This window comes from Dromaius novaehollandiae, chromosome 1 (assembly GCF_036370855.1).
Source record: "Dromaius novaehollandiae isolate bDroNov1 chromosome 1, bDroNov1.hap1, whole genome shotgun sequence".
Classification (NCBI taxonomy): domain Eukaryota; kingdom Metazoa; phylum Chordata; class Aves; order Casuariiformes; family Dromaiidae; genus Dromaius; species Dromaius novaehollandiae.
The window spans coordinates 28,511,363-28,537,011 of NC_088098.1; the positions used below are offsets into that span (position 1 = coordinate 28,511,363).

General features: G+C 37.4%; 1 protein-coding gene across 1 annotated transcript in view; it reads left to right on the plus strand.

The window, feature by feature from the left end:
- Positions 1-25,649, plus strand: part of CNTN1 (contactin 1) — a 254,908-nt gene that overhangs the window by 60,644 nt on the left and 168,615 nt on the right. The window contains exon 2 of the mRNA XM_026117710.2: positions 13,831-13,876. The gene's annotated coding sequence lies outside the window, so the exon portion shown is untranslated. The remainder of the gene's footprint in view (positions 1-13,830; positions 13,877-25,649) is intronic.

Here is a 25,649-nt window from a genome sequence, read left to right on the forward strand (position 1 = left end):
TCAGAGCCCAGACGGACAAAGTGATTTCTTTATTGGTATAAGCTTTCTAGAAGTAACTAGACAAGCAGAGAAGATCCTTGTAACTTATAAACAGCATTGCATAATGAAACCAGCATTTCTTTTTCCTAATTCCTATTGTTGTTTAGATTTAAGCACTGAAAGACTTCAAGCAATGTAGTTGTTACAGCCATAAGAAAGGCACTTGAATATATCTATAACAAAGACAGGGAAGGAGAATGGGGCCAGGAATTTTGTTTTCACCCTGTCAGGTAAGATCTGACATCAGGAGAGATGGGGGAAATTGGTTCAGTAAAAGGGATTGCACCAAGGATCTTCTCTGCATAAAAGGGGATGCATGTTCTGAGGCATCCAACATACTCCGTAGGCAGAGAGGAAGGAAGGCCTTTGGCCATGGAGGGGTGTCTGTCCTGCAGGAGCTCCTGGTCTGAGTTAGCCAGGCCTAAACATGGAGCTCTGTTTGGAGCGGTATGAGAGAGCTCCTTTCTGGGCAGGTCCCAAGAAAGCCAAGAGACTCAGTTTCATTCCTGTTTTCCTGTTTCTCTTCCCAGAGAGAGCAGTGTCATCGTGGTCACACAGAGAGAGAAAAATGAACTTCGGAGGGCTTTGTTTCCTCTCCCTGCAGTCTGCCATGCTCTGCTTCCAAGAGCCAGTAGCAACTGCCATGATGGGAGAGATCACGTTGACCTAATGCCAGCAACTGAACGGCAAAGCACGTAACCCTGGCTTCTGCTCCGGGAGTCCCAGTCCTGTGTCAGATCCTTGTGGCAGGTTCCTCCCTTCACACCTCTCCTGCTATAGGACTACTTGTAACCCCAGGTAGTCCTATGCCTAGTAAAGGTTCAAGGTATGATTCCAAAAAAAAAAAAAAGGTATGTCAAATGAGATAGTTCATTCACAAAATGTTGAGGTATTTGATTTGGAAAATGTTCGAAAGAGAAAGTTAAAGTCTGAGAAATCAGAACAAAAGAAAACTCAGTAGTGATTTATTGCTTGTTCCTTCTCATCTTGTGTTCCCTTGTCCTTTCTAAGGAGAAAGGGTGGAAGGCAAAGCAAAGGTAAATACTGTTTTCTTAACCAAGTACCTGATCAGGGAATGCTTTGGGATTTAAACTGGCTAGTTTCTTCCCTCATAAGGGCACCCACATTAATGTTTGTCATCAAATTACAACCGATGAGTCAGAGGAAAGAACAAATCAGTAATTAACTGTGATTAATTTGTACAGTTTATAAATTTGCTTTTGAAAGCAGTCAGAATATGTCTCCTTTGAGGGACGAGAGCGAGCTAGAAGCCAGCTCTTCTCTCATTTGGTTTGTAAAAACTTTTTAGTTTTGTGATTCACACGTTAACAAACACCAGTCCACTGGTCTTAGAATGAAAGACACTGTGTATGTTGTATGCACTGGAACAAGCCACCATGTTGCTCTGTGCCTTCATTCCTCATCACCTATCATTTGTTTGTCTTGCTTCATCTGACTATAAAGTCCGGGGGAATGGGTCCTGCTATTTGAAATGGCTGAAGCTGTGCTGGATCCAGTGTTGTGACTTTGCTGGCAGCTGTAGCAGCAAATTTGCACTGTTCCATGTCTGGACAGAAGGAAATATCCCATCGCCTGTCATGCACTGGCAGAATGAGCAGCAGAAGCTCAGTGTTGGACTGTTTGCAAGCACAAGAGGAACATTGGACTGTTTGAGCTGTGTGTGCCATTCAGACAGCTGCTTCCTCAGAAAATAAAGCCACAGGCTGGGTGGAAGCATCCCACAGGCTGAATCTGGTTTACAGGCCATCAGTGAAACCATGCTGTGCTGCTACAGCATGATGCAGATAGCCTCCTAATGGATGCCCAGGCTCACTGGGCTCTCTGAGCTCTAGCATAATATCCATAATATTAATTAGGAAGACTCTCATAATGTTTTACTAACAATCCTAATCTCATTTTCCATGCTGTGCTGAACAGCACAGGGATATAACAGCAGCTATATCCCTGAGGAATATCTCGCTTTTCTTCCTGTCAGTTGAGGGCATCCCAAATCCTAAAATTCAGTACTTTATTTACTCTTTTCCCGGTGGAGAAATGTGTATGTTATGAGTCATAGAAATGAGAGACAGATGATCATAGCTTTGACACAGTTAGTCTCCCACTTTTACAGGCCTATAGTTAACTTAATCATGCTTACATTGTCATCGTTCACACTCCCCGCCACTTTGGGGAAATTGTGATGATGGCTGTGGAGCTCTGCAGAAAAAAGAGAAGATGCCTTCTACCCACCCTGAACGTTGTATTTCCACCTATTGCCACTAACCAGTTTTTTTTCCTCTGAGGTAGGCAGGTCTAAAGGTATGAAGTGTTGTCCAGTGTATCCTGGGGACCAGTCAGTTTCTGAACCAGAGAATTGGAAATTTACTCTGGATCTTATCTTTTTATTACTAAGCTAAGCAGAAGTCCAGATCTATATTCCCTACCATTAGGATATATATTGTCATGTTTTCATTGTATTGTTTCAGAACAGAGATGACTCCCTGCTAGTGTAAGACATCCTCTAATGGATCCAAGAAATCGGGCTACTGCGTAGGTTTGATCTGGCTGCATGCCTAGTACATGGATATTCCTCCTGTAACTTTAAAGTCTTAAGCCCCGGTATGCGTAATAGAAAACTGAGGTGATGGAGTGTTTGGGATGCTGTGGTAAACAGAGCTAGCATTTGCTGGGTCTAGAATGCTAATTCTGCCAAACCATGTGAAATTATATGCAGTGGTTTTACAGTGGGGGCTTTGGTTCACTAGGGACCACGATAAAATCATTAAATTAAATCATTCAATAGAGAACAGAACTGGTATCTCATAAATGGGGCAGTGAGGAAAAAAAGGAAACATGCATTTATTATGTATGACATTTTAGATTTAGTGGAAACATTTTTGTTTTGTGTTTCTTTTCAACATCAAAAATTGCCTTCACGGAAGGCCAGTTTGATCAGGGAGTGTGTAATGGAACAGAAATGCTTTTAATTTTAGTTCAGATTGAATCCAGCCCAAGTGATCAGTATATTAATGGGATGAACATCTGACGTTTGTAGACAGTAGTTCATGTGACAGAGGTTGATGATTTAGTTCAGTTCTCAATGGACTGATTTTACATGAAAAAATATTTTCTCCAATCGATTCATTTCAGAGAATTGAAGAAAAAAAATGTGGTAAATTGGCCTTATTAACCCAAGAAGCTGATTTACACTGGCTCTTTGTGAATGTGAGATTTACAGCATGGCAAAGAAAGCCTCTGAGTTGCTAAGGGTTTCAATCAGTATCTCGTTTTCCAGACAAACATTTAACGAAAAAAAATCTTGATTATTATTAAGCCTCTTTTTAAGGAAATGTGGCACATGCCAATGCGATGTCCATTCATCAGGGCTTCCCTGGTAACTTTGGAACCTCTTGTGCAGTTTCAAATTCAGCCCTGACGAAGGGATAGCATTTTCGAAAACGCCTGCGAATGGCCCCACCAAGGCAGGGGGTAGCGCAGCAGTTCCCTGCTCTGTGTCTCCTTCCACTAGCTAGGCAGCACCCGTGCAGCCCTGATAGCCCTGGTCTAGACGGTAGGATACACGTCAGGGTGTGGGCATACTGTAAATAGAGGGCGTTTTACAGAATGGGGGGATGAATTGTGAGTCCTATGGAATAGAGTAAGATCCTGCGGGGCAGGAAGAAAAGCTGGGTTTGTTGTTGAGGCACTGGAGGGAGGTAGGATTACAAGACACGTAAGTTTTCTTCATTCATCTACCTGGCAGCAAGCTATGTCACTCAGCAGGCATTTGCAGAAATGCAAAGAAAAAATTGCAAGTATTTTCTCTTGCACTGCACAGAGCTGAATTGTTAAGCAATATGGAAATGCAAACCAAGCATAAAAAAGGTATTTATTTTCTAGTACCGCTAGAAGTCTACATTATTCCTGTCCTTATTTTACAGGTACTTTTTCTTAATAAAAATGATAAATGTTTTTACAGCATTTCAAACATAAAAATGAACTGCCTTTAATCTTTAATGTATAATTCTTTTAGAGGCTCTGTTCTGTACCATGCACAATAAATAAAAAGTAAAACCCAAATGCATTCTTTCTTTTCTTTTTCTTTTTCTTTTTTAGTTATTCTATGGCATACCATTTAAATGGTGTTATATTTGCTCCTGAGGCTTCATACTGGTATCACATGATAGTAGTATTTTGAATATCATATTTGATTTTTGTCAGAGGAAGAAATTAGCACCTTGGGGATTGCAGAAAGAGTTATCAGTGATTTTTCTTTTCATCTTCCAGATAGGGTTCTCAACACTGAGTAAGTTATTTATCATCCATCAACCTGGCAAAAAAGGTTTAAGGCAGTTCTACTCCATTTATATCCAAGGCATGACTAAAGACCGTTTGTTAGTTCACAAGGAGCAGGTATAACGTGCTCTTTTGTTATGTTAGTATACCCAAATTCAGATCTCTTTGTAGCTCTTGAACATGCACTGATTAGCTGAAAAACCTGTAATGAAGAATCACATCATTCATTTAATTGCTGTTGTACGTGATAGAAGCAAGGGCAAATGCAGCTTCTCGCCCTTCCCAGTAAATCCAGGCCTGTGAAACATATTTTGAAATGGTGACAGTTTTACGTTCTCTGGAGTAGAAATGAATTATTCTTCCTATAGTAGATGAATTAGGGTTTAGAAGGTAATACAGTCTGCCTATGATGCCCAAAAGTCAGCAATCAGAAAACTTAAATGATGTAGAACCAGTAATTTTCAGCAATCTTTCTTTCTATTGATTTGGCTGATAATTAGATCTGAACCTTGTGGCAGTTCTTGGAACATTTTTATCAAATTCTACAGTGGCAGATTGAAGGTCTCCATGTGCAGAGGTGAACAGGGTTTTTATCATAAATCTGTCTGAGCGGGTTGAATACACTTGCTAATATTACTCTCCAGGGTAAAAGATGGTTTCCTTCTTATATTAACAGAAATATTTTACAGGTTTTTGACAAACCTAAGCTTGGAGGCCCTGGATAAATCGTTTGAGCATGGTTCACTCTGGCAACCCTTTTTGGTTTGATACTTTCATTTTGGCAAAGTCTTTTACTGTAGCTATTTTTCCAAACTGTCAAATTATCTTTCTGAGCAAATATATTAGTGTTAGAATACATGAGAATGAAGGAGTCAGGAGACATGTTTTTTTTCATTCCCAGAAATGTTCGGTCTGAAATAGGAAGCACTTTTCTTATATAGCCTCCTCTGAGTTAGTAATTGCTCTGGTCAATGTTGAAGAACGTTCTTTTTAATGAATCAATAGGATTGAGACTGTCTCTCTGAAATACAACCTAATTATATATTGGTGTGTAGTTGTAACACCAACTATTGTACGCATGGCTGTTGTTGTATGCATGCTCTTCTCACTTAACTAGCATGCCCTGCTTGTGTGAATGAAATCCACCCCTTCACACAAGTCCTGAATCATTTGGGATTGTGACCAAGATGAGACGCAGCTGGAATAGGGAAACCCCACACAATCTGCTGGGTCTGATGCTGAAGGTACATGAGCAAAATCTGTTTACAGCCCAAACACCCCAGGATCACTGAAAGCTAGTAATTAATGATCTAGCTGCTTTGTCCCTCACCCAGTTCAAGGTGAACAGGCTTTTTAAACATATATGTCAGTGAAGTCAGAACTTGAAAAACAATCACCTAGTAATGAATGGCAAACAGGCAACTTTTTGATGCTAAGTGTGGAATAAAATTTACCATTTCCTGCAAAGTATTGGTTGCCATTTAAATATCCTGATCTTTTCAGAGAAGCTTATTTAATTGCCTGATTTACTGTTAAGCAGATGGTGAGGGTAGCTATGCAATAGATGATTTTCTTCATTTTCTAATGTTTGATCAGCATGAAAGTAATGTAGATTAGAGGCAGGTTTGCAGTTCAGAGTGGTGCCAGCTTGTTCTCTATTAAGACATTTGGTAGAATACTACATCTTACACCAAAAGGCAGTTACAAAGAGCTTATTATGTTTCTAGTACTATAGTGTATATCCAGGTAGACCTAGAGCTAGAACTTATTTTATCATATGGTTTCTGGAACAATACTAGCAAAACCAACTTGAAAATTTTCTAAAATAAAGGGCAGTTTAATCAAAATAAAAGCCATTTTCTTTGTGTCTTTATAGAACAGCAAGCATCCTTGTCTGTCCCTTTTCTAGCCTTTTTTTAATATATATCAACAGAAATTCATATGTATACTTAGTTTGCCACAGGCTGATATTTCTGGGGTGGTCAGAAATGTTTTTTTATTACATCAGAAAGGGTTTAAGTCATGGAGGAGGTTTTGAGTAGAGTTTTATACCTTCAATTAGGTAACAGTTGCCTGTATAGTGGAGAGTTAGTGATTTCCCAGTACATGGAGGAAATTCTCTGCTGTATTTTTCTTAGACTAGTTCATGTGCTGTTCAAATGCAAATTGGTGCATATTATTTTAATAATTATAATATTTTATTATATTCGTCTCACAGCAAAAGTATAGCTAAATCAGAGGTGGAACAAGAATATAAAATGAATGGCTTGGTATTGGAAATGGAAAGATTATCTGTGTGCTGTTTCTTTAGGCACAAATTTTAAAGAAAAACTAAATAAGATCCCAGTTCTGCAGGATTAGGTGCATGAATAAAGTTTCTTATGTGTAAATCTTCTCAATGTAAGAGCCTTTGACTGTAATTTATAGGGCAATAACCATATCTGTCTATTTGCTTTGTGATGCACCTCCAGTATGAATTCACAACTAACAATATTCAATTTTAATTCCTTGTGAAAGCAGCCTCCAGCTCTGGCCAGTATAAGTTTTTCCATGAGTTAAATTCAGAATAAACAGGGAGCAAGCGTTGCAGAAGCTCTTAGCGCATTAATGGTCACACCTTAAGGAAAACTGTTGTGACTTCTACAATAGCCTCGGCCTGAACAAGATTTGATGGTGAAGTCTTCCTGAAATAGTTTTTATGAGAGAGTTTTGAACAGACTCAGTTCTACTCCATACAGCTATGATAGACTGGACAGCCAGGAAAAGGAAATGCATGAGAAGAGTTCCAGGGATCCCTCCTGGAAGTGGCATGTGTTTTATGCTATGTGCTAGGGAGTCAGTACCAACTATCACCTTAAGGTTCTATTCAAACCCAAGCACATCCACAGAAAATAATTTCAGATCAAAAAGGTACTCTATGAGTGAAACAGTTTGCCTGAGAAAAGGTGAGTGTCTGCCACGGAAGGGTGTCTGGATTACAGACTTTGGATGGAAGAGGTTAAACCTACATCCTGATTTTTCTTGTTGCTTTTTGATACTGATGTAAAGCTCTTCATGGAGTAAAGGTTAAAAATGACATCCTGATCTCCAGTCTCAAAAGATGACAACTTGAATGTTATGTTTGTTCACTTTTACTGTTGATCATTTTAGAGAAAATATCCAGCCTACTGTTCGTGCTTGTTAGAGATGGATACAATAATGATGGCAGCTGGTAAATGCTTACCAAAGCATGCAGTCCTTTCCTTTGCTTATGCAAATTTTCCCCCTTGCATATGCATTAAAACTTCTGTGATCACAATTTTAATAATGATTTTGGTAAAATAAGCTCTCTGAAGATTTACATGAACAGTAGGTTTAATCAATAAATTATGTTTTGTGTGTCAGATTATATTTCTAGATTTTGATAAGCTCATCCTTTGCATGTTTTTCTTCTTAATCTTTTTTTTCCTGTCTTAGTGTTGATTCTTAAAGTTGCTCTCTCTTAATAATAACTGCATAAAGTTTAAAATTGTACCTGTCAAAAGAAGCTAAGTAGAGTCAACATATTTTACCAAACAATCTTTATAGCTGTATTTAGTAGTTTCTTATAGGAGTATCTTTCTTGAAATGATGATTGGTAAAATGGAAATCATTTTAATATTCTCAGAATTATATATTCCAGCTGACCAACCTATATCTTTTCCTTGGTATGCCTTTTTTTCTTCATAAAAATTTTGATTCTCTTGGACCTCCTGTCAGAGTAAAACTCCTTTTTAAAGTAAAAAGACTGATTGCACTTGTAAAAATTCTTGTGGGAATCTGAAAAACCACACAGTTGTGGCCATATGGGAAGCCTGTGGCACACAAAGCTAATAAACTGTACTGCCTGTGTAATAAGCTACAGAACATTTCAGTATCATCCACTTGTTGGGTATTATCTTGAAGAAAATGAAGTGTTTTGACTAATATGTATAATGAACTCTCAGTTGCTGAGTGATAACTGGAAACTACTACGGGGGAAAAAAGGGTTATCTGAGCATCAGATAAAACTTACTGTCTGAGGCACTAGCCTCAAGAAAATGAGAACATAAAGCATCATCTTTGCAATTAAATTAATTTTCAGTTCCTGTACTTGTTTCTTGCTCAAACAAGAAATTTACAATATATTTGAAACTTCAAAAATTACTTGAAAATGCCTTTAAAATAAAGTATTTTAGTCTGCCATATATCAATGCTCAACTCATACAGGTACTTCCAGAGTTTTGCACCATATCACTTTTTGTTATATGTGTTTTTAATAGTTTTATCTCATCAACTCAAGTATGGTGTTTCTTGCCTTTAACATAATACTTTTTAGTGATGATTTTATGTGTGTGTGCATATCTACAGGCAGCTATAAATTAGCATAAATATATATGGGTGGGACTGATGTTAGGCATATATGTATGATTTCTAGCTGCTTCAAGATTTCTTTTTCTAAATAATACACTGTTTAATCAAGCACATTAGCAAATTGTGCCACAGCCTCTTAAACTACTGATAAGTTTGAGGAACTTTTTGAAGCTTTCAGAAAGCTTTCTGGAAAAATCTGAATTAGAGAAAGAGTTCCTTATTCTGGTCCTTTTTTAACTAATGAAGGTAGTCAATCTACACTCACATGTTTATTGTAAATGAATGGGTGATTCAGTAGAAGGGATTACGTAAGTCAGAGTTGTATATATATTAAATAAGTATCAAAATGCCATTTCAGACATTTTACAAGGTCATGTGGGTATATAGCAATGTTATAGGAGAAGATTTTCTGAGAAACAGAAGTTTCTAGAAGTTCCTGGAAATGTTTAATATGATCTTTGGCAGCAGACTTGGTTAAATTCCAAATTTTGCTGACCTCTCAGACTTGCCTGTTTCTCTGAAAGAGTCAAAGCTAATCTGTTCCAGGCAAAACCCCATACAAGAAATCCTGCCATCGGTGAAACCATTTGCAGGCTGATTTCCTGTGGCAGAGCCAAGAGATTCTTCTTATATTTTTGTTTTTTGTGGTTCTTCAGCAAATTCTGAAAATGCATTTTCAGAAATGCAGCCTCCATTTAGCAGTATTTCAAAAGGTCCCACTGCTTTTTGCGACTGTTGGGTATATTACCATTATAAATCCAATGGAAGGATTCACTGGCCTTCAGGAAAAAGCTAAACTCTGATAGAAAAAATAATACATGGGAAATTACTTGCAAAAATAATACGTTAAAAGAAGGTGATTTAGGCAGCAGAGCACTTAGGAGTTACTATCAGCTCTGGTTGCTCATATAATAATGATGAGGAGACAGAGAGTGGTATTCTGCAAGGCTTGGATGCCCACAGCCGGTGCTGATTCTGGCCTGCTGCCTTCCTGTGTAGAGCAGGGACAGATTGGAGGAGCAGCGAGAAGGTGGCCAAGTGCTTGGAGTAATGGTTTATGTGATGCACGCTTCATCTGGACATGCAATCTCCCAGTCTCCTGTCCAAGCAGTTCCAGTCGGCTGTCTGTCTCTCCTGCTTCTACAGCTGGGCTGGGACTGGGGCAGAGTGGACTGCTGGGCCAATAGGTTCTCCGTCAGGTGGGGAAGACCTTCTGGTTTCTGTCCTATGTGGCACTCCCTGGAAAGATCATGGACTGTAGTGTTCTCCCAGTCCAGCGTGATGAATCCATCACAGATTTCTGTGTGTTCTCAAATATAGGTGCTTTGACATCCCATATTTAATGAAGGCTACTGTTTGTGTTGGACCTCCTGCTGCCCAGCAGTGGCATAACCCAGACTGTAGAAAACTAATGGGTTTAGTGCTCACATTGCCCATTCTCTGATGAATACTAGTTTTTAGGTGGAAAATAGCAGTTGCTGATGGTATATCTGCAAAATCTCAGTGGCATTTTGCAGGAAAAATGAATGACAATTTTATAGCCTGAAGATGTTACTCCTGCAGAAAACATAAGGCCTGCTACAAACATGAGTGGTGGGTTTACTGCTCTCAGAGTGTATTCAAAATCACTCTTGGTGGTAGCTATCTTTTGTAATTTCTTTTTCTATGAGGAAGTGTTTGCTAATGTAGCTTCCTGACATCTGAATTAAAACAAAAAAAAAAACAAAAAAAAAAAAAAGAAAATGCAAAAGGAATAAGCTCTGAGCTTTTATTACAAATTCCCTAAAGGATGGGAAGTGAAGTTAGACAGCTGATGTAAAACTCAATTAGTGTCTAAACCAAACATTTAATTTATAATTTTCCAGCAGTGTGAGATGAATTTATGTGTCCTTTTGTGCTTGCTTTGTGTCTTTGTAATGTGGCATCAAAGATTTTTCAGGTACATCTGTGACTTTACTGCCTAAACTGTAACTTAGAGGACAGAAATGGAAGATTTCTTAAAAAACTATCCCGTTTCTGTTTTCTGTTTACTGGAACTGTGCAGTCCACAAAGTTGGATCTCTGTTCTAATGTTTTCTAATATTTCTGTGTTGGTCCCATGTCCTGTGTTTTACTGGAACTGCGTTCTTGCTGGAACTGTGGAACAGTGTTCTTACTTACTGCTTGGATAGGCCAAAGGGCTCCTCTCTGTAGAGACCTCTCTAGCTCTCTTCTCTGGTTTCTGTTTTTAGACAATACAAGAATGAACTTTAAAATTTTTGGAAAAGACATACATATACATTTTTTAATATAGGTCCTTGTTCACTTTATTTTTTGTGCTTCATTGCTTGTTTTATTATTTTCTTTCATTTTTCTTATGGTACAAGTGATAAGAGAAAGTTGAATATTCTAGCTGTGATGATAACAGAATATAGAAAGAACTAAACTAGATAATCTTTTTGAAGTTTTCAAGAGGTTTTTTTGTGAAGGACTTATGGGAAAGGCCATGCATGTAGGCACATGAAAATGGATACTTAGAAGGATTAGGTGAAAAAGCACAAGAAGGCTCTTGAAATGTTAAATGTCTCAGATGATGTGAAGTGAATGACACTGTAAACAATGTTTTGCCTAATGTTTATATCTATTGCTGGGATTGTAGCCAATGAAAAAATAAGTTTTTACAAATGCCTGGACTGTAAACTTTTTGGAAGAAACTTAGTATGTACAGCTTAGAGGTCTTTTCTTCGAGAGAAAGTTCTATGGCCCTTATTTTTTTTCTGTAGTCTCACATTTCGGAAAATGTATTTCTAGTTCCCTAATATCTATAGTTTCTCTTTATTTTAGCAAATGCTTAGCTTTGACAGGCTTTTCCATAATATATAGTTTACCAAAGGTAAAATTAAAACTTACGGAGATGAAATACAAATGGTGGAATAGTAATACCCAGCATTACTGATGAAAGGAGAAGATAATGTTACAGCTATTCCAGTTTGCTTCTTACCAACGATTGCCTAGGCTTCTATTAAGATTGAAATTAATATGTGTTGTTTTCTTTTACATTTGTTTGCTTCTTACGTTGTGCAGCAGCTGTAAGCTTCATTCGAAAAAAATGAATTTAGTGGCAATAAGTGCAGAGTTTGGTATAACATGGATGGGTCTTGGAGACTAATATATTGAAAGATATAGAATGATTGTTGTATTTTACTGTTATGATGTGTCACTGAATATCTTAGGAAATAGTTCTCAGTCTTTTACATCAGAGAACTATATTGTTAACAGAGGGAATTTTAATGAGAAGTTGACATGCTTTAAATGCTTGTGATTAAAAAAAAAGGTTTGCAATGTTGAGATTGACTTTTCAGTGTCTTAGTTTATTTTCCACCCCAGATAATAAGTTATGAAGCAAACCTGTAAAACTTCCTATTAGTGTCAGAAGAATGATAGAATATATTGCATCATCCTGATAATGTACCGAATAACTTGTTACTTCAGGAACTTCCTACTCAAGATGTGTTGCTTGAAAACCAGTTTTTAGAGACTTACAACCATACAAGTAGGTACACTAGCACTGAGTTATGAATGGAGTCTAAAATTTAGCATGGCAAAGTGAGTCCTTTTGTGTATGTAGCTGTGTATGATTACGTTAAGTTATTTTTGTCCACATTCCCTCAGTTTGTGAGGGGCTAGAATTTATACAAATATTCCTTATAGATGAGAATATTCTAGGTCAGCAGCTGCAGAAGGATTAAACCCCAAATATCCTAACATCTACACCTGCTTATTTTATAATAAAAGCAGCTCAATTCCATCATGGTCCCAACTAGAGGGAGAAAGGAAGAGCATGGAGGTATAGTCATCATCTTTCTTCTCTCAGCATAGTCAAATGACTGTGATGTTAAACTTCTAGACATAACGTGCCCATTAATGGGAAGGCTGTCGGGGTCACAAGAAAGTGGTTTCTGTTTACATAGACATACAGCATGTGAAAAGAAATAGGATTGTAGAGCTTAATGAAGTCTTATGAAAAATTATTACATTGACAGCCTTGTAAACAGTCATGAGATGACTGATGGCAGGTCAGATTTTGTGCTGAAATAAACCAAAGTTCAGTAGAAGAGTAGTTAGCACACTTTGACTAAGCTGCCTACAAGTAGTATCCCTTTAGTTAATGCCTAAGTGCTTGAGTCTTTTATGTCACCTATGTAAGCTGGAGCTTTTAATTCTAAAAGATTCCTTACCTCACAATCACCTGCCTGAATAATTGTCCATTTGGCTACTAACACAACTTAAAAAGCCTGTGTATAGTAGCAATGAACTGCAGTTACAGAAAGCAATACAGTCATGGAAGTGACCTGGAAATCTGTTCGTTTTTGTAGCCAGCTTCTGAAGTAGTATCCACTTGGGTTATACTAGATCTTAGAAGCATTTGAAAAATTGCAAGTAATGCCAGGGTAGTTGTTACCTTGGATCTGCTGATCCAGAAGTATGTAGGTATTACACCAAGACTGATAAGGATGGAAATGCAAAGAGCTGAAGATAGCTGGATGACAGCTGCAGCTGTGAATCAGAGGAGGTCTGGGAAGAAGAAAACAAAGCAGAGGTTATGTAAAGATTTTTGAATCATTCTGGAAGGGCTGGGAGAGATTATTGAATGAAGATACATACAGGGAGAAATCAGAGGAGATACTATAATGTGAAGAATGAAATGTAGCAGAGAAAGCAGGCATTTGATAACAGTAGAGCAGGGATCTCAGCAGAATTTTCTGCAGGATACTAGCTCCAGGATGACATTTTTGTGATAAGATATTAATGACTTTTTCAAAATAGCTGAATGTGCATCTAAATTTATTTTTAAAAGCAATCTGTAATGGCTTGCATATAAAGTAATCAGGAGAACTAAAACAATACAAGCTCACTCTGCTTTTGAAGTTTAATTGTGGTAGGATTTTATTAATGCCTTACATTGTCTTTATATAAGCAGGTGACTAACTGGAAACCCACATATTTATAAATTGCAGAAAGCATCTGGGAAAAGCTGATCATAAGTGAATGTTATGAAAGTATACATATATAACAGACCAGTAATTGAAGAAGTAAGTTGCAAATTTAGCAACCTGACTGAATTCTATCTTTATTCAATTCTAGGTACTGACTCTGGACCCGTATTGAAGCAGACTCCACGTTATTAAAGGTTGGTGACTTCTTTTTTCAGTTCTCACATCTAGTTTTAAAATAATTATTTATAAGAATGTTTAAGTCATCAGGTGAAATATAGGAGCTGTTTATTAATAATAAAAAAATCACAGTGCAATGGAAAATGTAGCAAAAAGATTTTTAATTCAGAAACTTATGCTGCATTAATACACAATAGCAGCGTTGTGTATTAATTTTTAAATGTTAACTATAGCAACATATAACATTTTGACATTAGGTCTACGTACAAGTTTTTTTGATTCAAAGATTTCTCTGGTTTGAATAGAGGATCATAGGACCTGATCTGTACTTTTGTTGACTATTCAGAAATGACGTATTAGCTCTACAGTGTCTGTCTGAAATGTGTAAGGTGGCACCTGGTGGTCAGGTCAGAGCAAGCTAAAGCCTTTCCTGATCTGGCTCCATATAAACACATTGCTGGGCAATAGGAAGCCCACAGCTCAGTCAAGAGTGTATTCACTATTTGAAGATAAACCAACTTTGGGCTGCCTATACAGTCACGTTATCCCTGCAATAAGCAACATGACATGTCTCTCATGAAGCATACTGGTCTGGTAGAATGGAATACCGTTGAATATTGAAATTGAAACTGAAAGTTGAAATACACAGTGATAGCTAAATTGGGCAAAGTGGTTCCTAATCCATCTAGTCTGCATATGGGAGTATGCTTAGATTTTCATTAGGGGGTAGGCAGGCATGATTTTTTCCCCTGAAGATCACCTAAAAAATGGCATTAAGTTAATGTAGTGTTCCTAAGACTAGGTAAGAACAAACAAGAAGCATTTTAATACAATTTTGGAAATTATTTTCAGTATATTGTTTGAAATGCTTGCAGTGACATCCACTGTCATGTTCTAGTATAGGTCCAGAGGAAGTCATGTCTCCTAATGGCAAAACATAGCTTTTTGGCTTAAAGTTATTCAGCATTGAAACTTTTGACTTCTGTATCTTTTACATTGCATAACATCATTAATCCTCTGCTTCTGGACAAGGAAGACCACTCAGAGCAGTGCTGTGGTGGATCGTATAGGTGCCTACTTCTCATCCAAATGCTTTTGGGAGTCTGAACCTTGCTGCTCTTGACTGATATATTGACAAACTTTTTTGCTGGACATTTGTATGGTGCTAAACCCAAGGGATCTCTGCAATATAAAGAAAACAACACTAATGCTTCTTACACATTTTTTTTTTTGTGAAATAATACATCGTTGCAGTTGTTTTGCATACTGCTTCAATTTATTTTAATTTAACTAACATTCACACAGATCAAACTTATTTTTTTAGTCAGCGTTAGCTAACCTATCTGAAAAAAATAGCCAAGAATCTCAGTTACTCTTTAATTCATTGTTATACAGTCAATTATCTGCCCAGTTGTTTTGTATGCTTCCAAATTTCACTGACACGAGTTTCTGAATACTGTATTGTTCAGTTTCAGTGAAATGACATATGTTGTAGACATGATTTCAACCCAAATGCGTTCCACCTTTAGAAATACTATGTTTTTGAGATACATCTGTGGGCCTTGATTTATTGCTTAATCTCTGAAGAGAGCTAGCTCTTTTGTTCCACTAGTTTTTTCATGTTTTGGAAAGCTGATTTCTATACTAACAGAGACATAAGTGCAGCTTATTAATAGAAATTTGTTATTACCATTGCCTGATCAAGGGTATGATCAGAGTTCCTGGAAGTCAGTGGTTGTTTTGCACTTGTATGACAAGTGTCAGATAAAGCCCATTTAGATCTTGTTTGAGTATAGAATGTTACTCCACTGTGCTCGGTGTCATACAAGAGTGTAATAGTTTCTGTACTTACAAAAACTGAGATTAGGCTCTTATTCTGATTCACAAATACAAAGCGTGAAGCTTCTTATGAGCAATATCTGACCAAAAGCTAGTAACTGGCCTTGTGTGGGGATGAGGGAGGACAGTGTGCTTCTCAAACCTGCAGCAGTATATGCTGCTGCAAGTAGACTTTCATAGCCATCCTGTTTTCTGGACTTATTAATGCACCTTATTACAGCTTTGTTTTCATGGGACAGATGTTCATGAGGCATATTTTTCCATCATGAAAGCTGTTTTACCTGAGATTAGGTCTATCAAATCTCCAGCATGCACCTTTTCTTCTTGAGATAGATTTTACCTACCTTTGCTGCACTGTCCCTCATGCTCACTTGCTCCATGTACATGTCATTATACCTTTCTTTGTAATAACCCCATAATGGGCAGGACACATGTTATTATTCTCTCATTACTGTTCCTAGCTTCCTGTTCTATACAAATCAGCTTAGGAGCTCAGGAGCAGCTGGATATACCTGATGCTTTTTGTCTCCATTCAAAATGGCCACCATCTCCTGCTGTTTCTGATTTATAACTGCCATCAGTGAAGTTGAATAGTACTTGTATTCTTTGGGCTTGTAATTCTGTTACGATATAGGGAGGAGGAAGGAGAAGATGAGAGGGAAATTTGGGACCATTAAGAAAGGTGGAAAAAGAATCGTAAAAGAACGGAGCAGAAAAAAGAAGTAAATGAAGGATGAAAGGGTTTACAGAGGAATGGGAGGTGGAAATGCAGGAGTCTTCTCCTGCAGCAGTGTCCAGCTTTACTGCAGCGGCAGATAGCATTACTTATTCGCCTGCTGTGACAGGGCACGTGGGTGCTAGTACATCAGGTAGTATTGTGAGTCTGTGCAGATGCAACAAGCCTGGCATATATTGAGAGTATCATACTGGGTATGTGCAGATCAGCTCTAATGTCTATGTGCAGTTCCCCACCCATTACTTTTCCCTAGGGAAGAAAGCTGAGGGTAAGCTGGCTGTCTCCTGCACTGCTTTTCCTGAGCTCTTTGGATGCAGACAGAGAGCGGGCCACATCGTAGTAGGTGAATAGTTCTGATCACTATCTTTTGACAGTACCTGTCATGTAAAATGACAGAGAGGTTGTGGGGAATGCAGAGCAGTTGTAATGCCACATTGCAGCCTCCCTTTCTACTCTGTGACCTTATGGAGTTACTCAGGCTCATCTAGGATCTGCCAGTCAGTTGTGTCTGGTTTCCGACTGGGAGAGAGGAAGCCATGCCGCGTGCTAGCAGAGGGGTGGTCTCTAGTAGGGCTCAGCACTAAAAAGGCCAACTGTTCAGCTGCAGGCAACCAATGCAAAGTGTCTTTTGTGCACCTTTCACGTGATCTGATTGAGAGAGATGTTTCCATCATATGACTGGGCATGGTCTCATGGTCTCATCTATTGGAAGAGCAAATTGAGAGGCAAGCGTATTATTTACAGGGTATTCAGCAGTGGTAATGGTGCTGCATTGCGTTTTGTTAATTTTTGTGTAAGCTGTGGAACCTCAACCAACAAAGCTTTTTGAAGGATACTACAAGCAAATTAAATGCCTGTACAGTCAATGGTAATGCTTACCACTGTACTTCTGAGATTAAATAGGGTCTCTTCCTGTTAAAGCTAAACATTGTTATGTCTCAAAATTAAAAGAGTTAGATCTGTATTTGGATATAGCTGTTGCTTCAGACTAATTACTTCTTGACAATCTTGCAGAATTTAATTTGAATGTGTTAGAATGAGTAGAAGCAGTTCAAATCAACATTTTACTGGAAAGGCCTTCATAGGAGATGTTCTATTTATTATACATTAATTTCTATAACTGTACGGCTGCCCTTTACATAGAAAGCATTATTTTTGTATTACTGAAGTGTTTTAAGAGCTATGCTCTTGGTAAAGGCATAAACAAAGCACAAAGGCCTGTCTGTTTTCTACATAGTAGATTTGTTGTTGAAGAGTTTGTGCCAGCCAGTACAGAGAGTGCAATCGTGTCTTATTCCTCTCAAGAGAGATGAATTACTCAACTGCCTCAGCTCCTGCTGTTTTACATTCTTATCCTTGAATTATATTGTTGAAGTGGTCTACCATTCTTTGCTGAGCAGCTTGTGAAAAGAAAATGCTTTTCTAGTGTAACTGGCAGAAGTATAAATATATAGCATTGTCTTCTCCAGGAAAAGTTTTCACCTGTGTACTGTTTTGGATCTGCACCAGCTATCCCAACAATGTAGTTACTTGTCCTTTTGATTTTTTTAAGAAAACCAACAGTTTTCTTAAAACAGCTCTTTTTTCAACAAATAGCATCACACACACCAGTATCTATTAAAACTGTTGCAAATTTGCAGACACTCTCTATTGATATGTTTTGATATTGCAGGTAATCTATCTTGCTATTTTTCTATTCGGGAAACTTTTTCAAATATTCTAATTTACTCTATTGCTTAGTACAATAGGAACTGTGAAAAGATGAGGTATTTCCACATAAGATCACTTGATTCAGGTGTATTTATATCATCTACTTTAACTCATTCTACTCTGAAGTAGATAGTATTGTGTGCCTTGTACAGACAAGTTTTTTAAAGTTTGTATTTGCAGCTAAGTAGACGTTCTAAAGTATCCACTGCAGGTTTTTTAGCATACCTTGGCACTGTTGCAATACAGGCCTGACCCCTTGGGGTTAAAATGGGACTGGCAGGCTACTAAAAGGCTCGTACTGATGCCAGTGCCACTGGTGATAAAAATCTTTGATTTTGGTAGGAACAATATTGTGTATGCTTATCTTCAAGCAAAGCATTGAATGAAATCATTAGTAAGCTAACAGTAAATACTGAGGGATAGGCATACAAAATATTTAATTGGTGGTCTGCAAAGAATTGCTTGCCATGTTGGGTCGCAAAAACTGAAACACTTTGGAGGAAACAAAGTAACTGGAAGGACAGTGACTCTGTATACAAGTCACCATAATAATTCCTAGCCCTTCATTTGTCAAGGGAAATTAAACAGATATTTTGCTCAAAGAAAATACTTATAGCATAAACAACATAATTTATTGTAGATATTGTAGATTATGTAGATTATCTGATCATCCCTGCGGATGATCAGAAGTTTCATTTGCTCATAATGTTACCCATGTTTACTTGTCAGCACAGCGTGCTCTATAGGCAGAGCCAGTTTAAAGATGCTTATCCAAATGTTTGTTCATACAGCTTTTAGTATTAAAGTTGGGGTGGATTCACAGATATCATTTCTTTCTTGAGTAGGGAAAGGAAAGGGACTGTGTCAGGCACTTATATCACAGGTGAGTTAAAAGCTATTTGAATCAAGTCAAGAAAGTAAAAGATGCGTATTTTTATATGTCATTTGTGCTGCCAACTTTCACAACTGAAGAAGAAGAGATTCATGTGACTGAAAATAGAGATACCAGAGAAGTAATTCTTCGTGTCACTGTTAAGGAGCCTCCCAGTCCTCTCTCCAGCAAAAGAGAAACAAAATCAGAGAAACAAAATCAGACACAAAATTATATATCCTCTTTGTCCAACTAATCAGTAAGCTCATCTTTTTCACTGTATCTGTAGTCAATGATAAGGATGTTATGTGTTATCACATTAAATATTTGTAGTAAAGATATTTTCCTTCATAAAGAAATTAATTAATCTTAATTCTTCCAATTTTCTAATCCATTTTTTCTTCTGACACATGGCTTTGGAGCACAAAGTAGTAGTTAATTTAATTGGTTATTTATATTAGTTGGTTATGTACCTGGAAAGTAAGTAACACACAGGCATTTCTTCAAAAAAACCACAGAAGTTTCAAACTCTGTTAAACAAGAGTTGTGTTCCTATACCACTTTTCTGTCTGTGCCCATTATTCTTTAATAGTAGGCTGGACTCCCCATCTTGCAAAGAATATGTAGCATGCACCAAATGACCTTGCTGGACTCTGACATCTTAGATATGTGAATCTTTCTACATAGCATCAAGAACAGCATTTTTTTTCATTATAATGAGATTAACTCTGCAAAAATAGCTTCGTAGAGCTTCCTAGAGATATGCACAGCAGTAATTATTCATACATTTTAAGACGCAAAAACAGTCCCTGGACAATGCAAACCACAGAACTTTACCTAGTAATTTCTGCAGATACACACTTTAATTTGAACTGCATGTTTTTTTCAAAGAGATCTCAGTAAAATGTTCCAGTTGTTGATTTTTTGCACTATTAAAAATACTCGTTGACTATAAAGGGACTCTAGATGAAGAGATCAAAGATTAATATTTACAATATAGACTTTTAATGATGGGTTAGATGTATCCCAGCCTGTGTATATTACATTATACTAAAATATAGGTGGTATTAAATCTGTTTTTGTCTGCAAATATGCTGTTTCCTCTTAGCTTTCTCTTAGAAAAAGTAGATAGGCTGAACTTTAAGTGTTGCCTGAGGTAAGTTTCAAGAATCAAGTAGCAACTATAACTTTTCGGTAAGCTCTTCGTTACTCTTAAACATGCTTTTGAGGTGTTGACCTAATGACTAAACACAGAATATCAGTAATGACTTTGCTAATACCATACTGGTCCTAATTATACCTAATATAAAAGTATAACATATATTCAAAAAATAATTAAGTATTAGTAAATAGTTCTTCTGCTTATCTCTCCAGGGATGGTAGTCACCATTTATGCTAAAAGTTCACACCAAAAGTGCGTGTTCAACTAGTTTGCTGGTCACTGCTGAGTTCACTTCAGAGCTTTTCAGGCTCTGAATTAGAAAAGGATAGCAAAAACGTGTTTCCTGATAACTGAGGATTGGTTCAAAATTTCATCCAAATATGAATTATAAACAGATTCACTAGTGCCTACCTGATTTTGCAGATGGAGTGAATCAATTGCTGAGTGACATGTTCTCTGATCCCAGCATCTGTGTCAATAATCCCAACTCATAATACTTTGAATATCAGTGTTAAATGTTCCCTGTTTCTTTCTCTCTCACATGCATGCATGTACATATGTACAGATATGTACATGCATGCATGTACATATGGGCACACACGTACGTTCACACGTACCCATGAGCAAGTTACATTCTAGTTGTATAAGTCTCTTCTGGATGATAACCTGTTTTTGTTACTCAGGTGGATAGAATTGGTTTGGGGATTTTATTTTCCTCTGTCCAGAATAAACTTCAAAGATCCTCAATAATCTCCTTGTAAAGTATGTGGCTAATATGCAATATATACTGGCCACTGTTCTAACCTTTGCAAGTTTCTCAGAAAGTAATTAGCTTGTCCCCTTAAGTACAGAGCATTGCAAATGCTGTAAAAACAGTCAGTGGCAAAAGCAACATTAAGATTTCAGTGATGACTACTACATGTAAATTAGATTAGGAGTCATTGTGCTGCTACTGAAGTAACACAGCGAAATATAATATTACTTTGAGTAATAGCGTTATGAATTCTGCTTCTGGGCACTCATCAGATGTGGACAGAGAGAGGCCATCTGCTGTCTACTCTGCTCTTCTCTCCAGTGAGAACTATGTTGGCAGCTGATGGGCAAAGAGGAAAATTCTGCTTTGCCAGCAGCCATGTTGGCTGTTTGTTCTTCCAGGAAATAAGCTCTGTTTATGAGTCAGAAAGGTGGTTTCCGCGTATAGAATTGAGAATTGTGTTGGTTGGATCTTGTAATGTTCTTGATAGGCTTGACTCCAACATCACCACAAACTCTTTGATTGATGAGCACTTGTGGAGAGCTAGCCACAAGCTTCATCTGAGTAGTGGCAAAATAAATTTGCGTAGCCAAAAAAAGTAATTACAAATGGTCTTTTCACTGAAGAAGCATGAGGGGCAGTGGCCTGCAGGGACTGCTTGTTTGTACTGGAGACAACTTCATTTTGAAATTTAAATTTATTTCTAGGACTCTGTCAAAAATAGGTGTTAAAGGTGTGAAACTGTGCAAGGTGATGTATGTATACTGATGTCAGATACAAAGTGACAGGTGGTACAAGTGTTTCTTAGGTCTTTTTTTTCTTCTAGATTTTTTTTCATTCTTTTCCTTTCCATATACCCCCATTTTTCTTCAATCATTCTTCTGTCTCTTGCTATTCTCTTCCTTCTGGAGTAAGTAGTTCCACTGAAATCCAGTGCTTATTAACCTCACATTAGAAACAGGATTTTAGCCAGGATCTTTCTTGTCTATCCATGTAGCAGTAATTCTCTTCTTCTTTTAGACTTGCCTGATAAAAGCTCTTTCTCCACATCAGCTCTCTGTAGTTTTTATGGGTTCCTACTAACCTGTTTATACCCCTAGCAAAAAATGGCGAATGTAGAAACCCATGTTTTTCAGATGAAACTAGGTTACCTGCAGAGCCTGTCTCATAGTCTACCTTTATTCTAAGCTACTCACATATGTGTGAAGATTTTAGATTTATGAAACATCCTACATCCAATGAGCAGTTTTTCTGTGCAAAAATTGCTGGAATGAGGCACTGTTGGTGGCAGGCCCACCATTTATCCCCTCTCTACCAGGCTGACAGGCCCATCATTTACCCTTTCTCTCTACCAGGTCAACCCAGGAAAAAAAAAAAAAAAATTGCAACAGATTTCAGGTCATTGCTCTAGGCCACAGGCCATTTTGTAACTTGAAATTCTTCCTTCTTCTGTTTCTTGACAAAACTTGAGGGCAAAAATATTCTTCTGAATGAAAATATTCTTCTGCAGCCACAACACACATTTGACTCAATAAAGGATTTAGTCTTTAATTAAAAAGTAATAAAAAAAACAGAACAAGGGTGTATGTTTCATTTTACTGTGGTTTAAAAGATTCAGCTTTGTCATTTAAATATATTCTGTCCTAAGAGTAAGTTTGCATGAAAACTGTGGCTTATCGTTGAAATCTGCCTGTTACTTAGGTTATTGATCTACGCTCCTATTTTGTAGCGGTGTTTATGTGCATGTATATTCTGGGTATGTATGTGTTTTTGTGCCTGCAGCACTATTTACCTTCTGGTGAAGTATAAACCCAGATTCCTTTTATCAGTTTTCCTACTGAAATTCAGACCAGCAGTATGGAACCAGACTGGTCACGTTATTGTATGTTATTGTCTTTGAATATTATAATACATGTTATTGAAATTTCAGCCATATAGTTAAGAAAATTCAAGTGTTACATTAACAAATTCACTTAAGTGCTTTGCCAGACTACATGGGAGTTATTAGAGCGGATGTTACCGAGCCGCATTAGCTTGCTGTCAGTTACTTTACTCCTGATAACCACTTATCATGAAAATAGTTTTGAGAGTCACATTTAAGGTGTGAGAGGCAACTCGATTTCTGAGCTATCTTTCCCTTCTATTTTATAGAACAACGGAAAAATATGTTTTACTTTTTATAGTAAAATGGATGTTTGTGCAGGTTGGGAATATGCCTATGCAGTTTTGGTGCTGGTTCTATGAACATCATCTTTATCACAACCTCTGTTTTGACAGCGGACTCTAATTTAACTTTGTACATTCATTTTGTAATGGAATTTGCATGCAATAGCCAAACAGCATCTGGGAGATTGTGACAGAGACACAATGAATGACTCTACGGGTGAAACAAGAAGCTTGTTGCCAACAATATTACTCAACTTTGAATGATTTCTTTCAGAAATCACCAGAGTGGAACTGAGAATGGAAACATGGAAATTCCCTGTGAGAAGTGCAAGAATGAGAATAGTGTCAGAGATTTTTTTCAAAGAGGTTTTCTCTAACTGAAAACTAAGCAAATGGGAGACCTATGTGTCCAAAGTGTTCAGACCAAACCCTGGACTTGTTATTCTTCAGGGATACAACTAAAAAAGCATATAAGATTATGGGAGGGTTTAGGAGGAAAATATTGAAGCAACTTTATATCTTAAACAGCAGGAATTCAGAGTCCTGCTGTCCAAGGCATCAAAAACTGAGTCTGGTCTTGGAGAAAGCATGAAAGAGACAGAATTAGGGTGGATAAGACAGGAGTCATTTGCCCTTTTTTAACTGAAGGTGCAACTAAAGCTTGTTTATTTTCATGATAAAACTAAAGAAATAAGTAAACTCCATACAGATACTAGTACAGAATAACTAGTAACATGGGTTTCTGAGCTGGCTTATGAAAAACTCTGGTTCAACTCCTTGTTCTGTCTGATTTAGACAGGGTCTTGAGGCTGTGTTCAGATGTAGCAGTAGTAGAAACAGCAATCAGTTTTTACTTGGACTGAAGTCTCAGAAGCATGTGAGCATAGAAGCTCACAGAACGGTCAGAAGTATCCAGTCACCTGTTTAGATTGGTTTCTGTTTAGGTGTGGACCTAGAATTAAAAAAAAAAAAAAAAATCAATACAGTTCAAAGACTTTGGGGGTTTTATTTTCTGCTTTATATGTAGTTACATAAACATGCGTTATATATAAACACTACAGTGTGGAGGGTATATAAAATCCAAAATAGACATTTTTAAGTATTCTTTTAATATATTTTAATGATATTTTGCTAGGCATTTCTGCTATATGCATGAATAAATGTAATAAGCTGCCAAAATTTTCATAGAGCTTGTGTGGCTAGCACCATTAATACAGTGTGGCTTTAATTTAGTGCAACGTTTTCAGCTGTTTCCTAAGGAAATAAGGTTTATGCAATCACTTTCTGTCTGTCAGTCCTCCCTGCTAGGTTTTGGACTGCTGAGTTAGCTCCCACAGCATGGGAAAGAAGGGTACGAGTCTTGAAGATAAGTAAGTTCTTACAGGTTCCATGATATCAGTGGCTCAGTAAAGGGGAAAAACCCAAATCAGTGCCCCACTGAGTGGAAAGCTGTTAAATATTCTCTTTTGCAGCAATCGACATATACATACCCCCAGGCTAAGCACAGCAGGTGCTGTCTCCTGCCCAGAAGAGATGTCAGAAAATATGTGCAGTGGGAAGAGAGGGGTTTTTTTTTGGTTAAGGCGTGTGAGACAAATTGGACACAAGCCTGTAGGAAATCGGATTTCATTACATCAGACAGTCACAAAACAAATCATTATGTTTTTTTTCATTTGAGGAAGTGTTCACTGTTTATATTTCAGTTTCCATGCAGTTCAATTACTGAGTTCACTAAATACACAGTTTTCGAGATAAGATACCTCTGGGATGAGAATTGGTGGGCTATTGGGGTTTTATATAGTATGTTTAATACAGCTAAAGCTTTTTTGCTTTGTATTTTATCTTTAGAATTATTAGCTATAAGCCATTTTTTGGTTTTGCTCTCTGACACTAGTCTGACTTGCAGCTTCAGAAATCCTTTTCATGTTTCTTTGAACAGATTTGCGTTCACTGCAGCGTGGTTAGCATGTAACTTCAGAAGGCCATTTCTGAAAAATCAGATTTCAGTATGGAGTCACAGTATATTTAAATATTTAGCTATTGGCAGTATTCTAAGATGCAGTAATTTATGTTCTTATTTTCATTAATACCAATGTGTTTACTTACTGTTTTGTGACAAAAGGAGTTGAGTATTATAAATAATTGCTAAAACCGAACAAAACATAAAATTGGTTCAGAAATCTTGCCACCTTCAGTGGCCCAGGGCATCTTACAAACCAGAGCAAAAAACAGTGGAAACAAAAATCAAATAATGTGCCTTCCACAGCCTGAGTGAACAAAAAAGCCTTTCAGTGTGATGCGAAGTTTGTCAAATTTGGCTTCTGAGAGGCAGTCAGAGGTGCAGCTTCCAGAAGTGGTGAGTCACAGCTGTGACCTGCAACTGGCCTGCAGTTGCCTATTTGAGTCACTAGTGTGCTGGACAACTCAACAGAATACTTATGGTAAGATGCAGAATGCAGAAAGACTGTTACTACACCTATTAACTGGAATAAAAATAGGAATGCTTTGAAATAAATGTGAAGAACTAGAGGAGCAAAACCAAATAAAGGTAA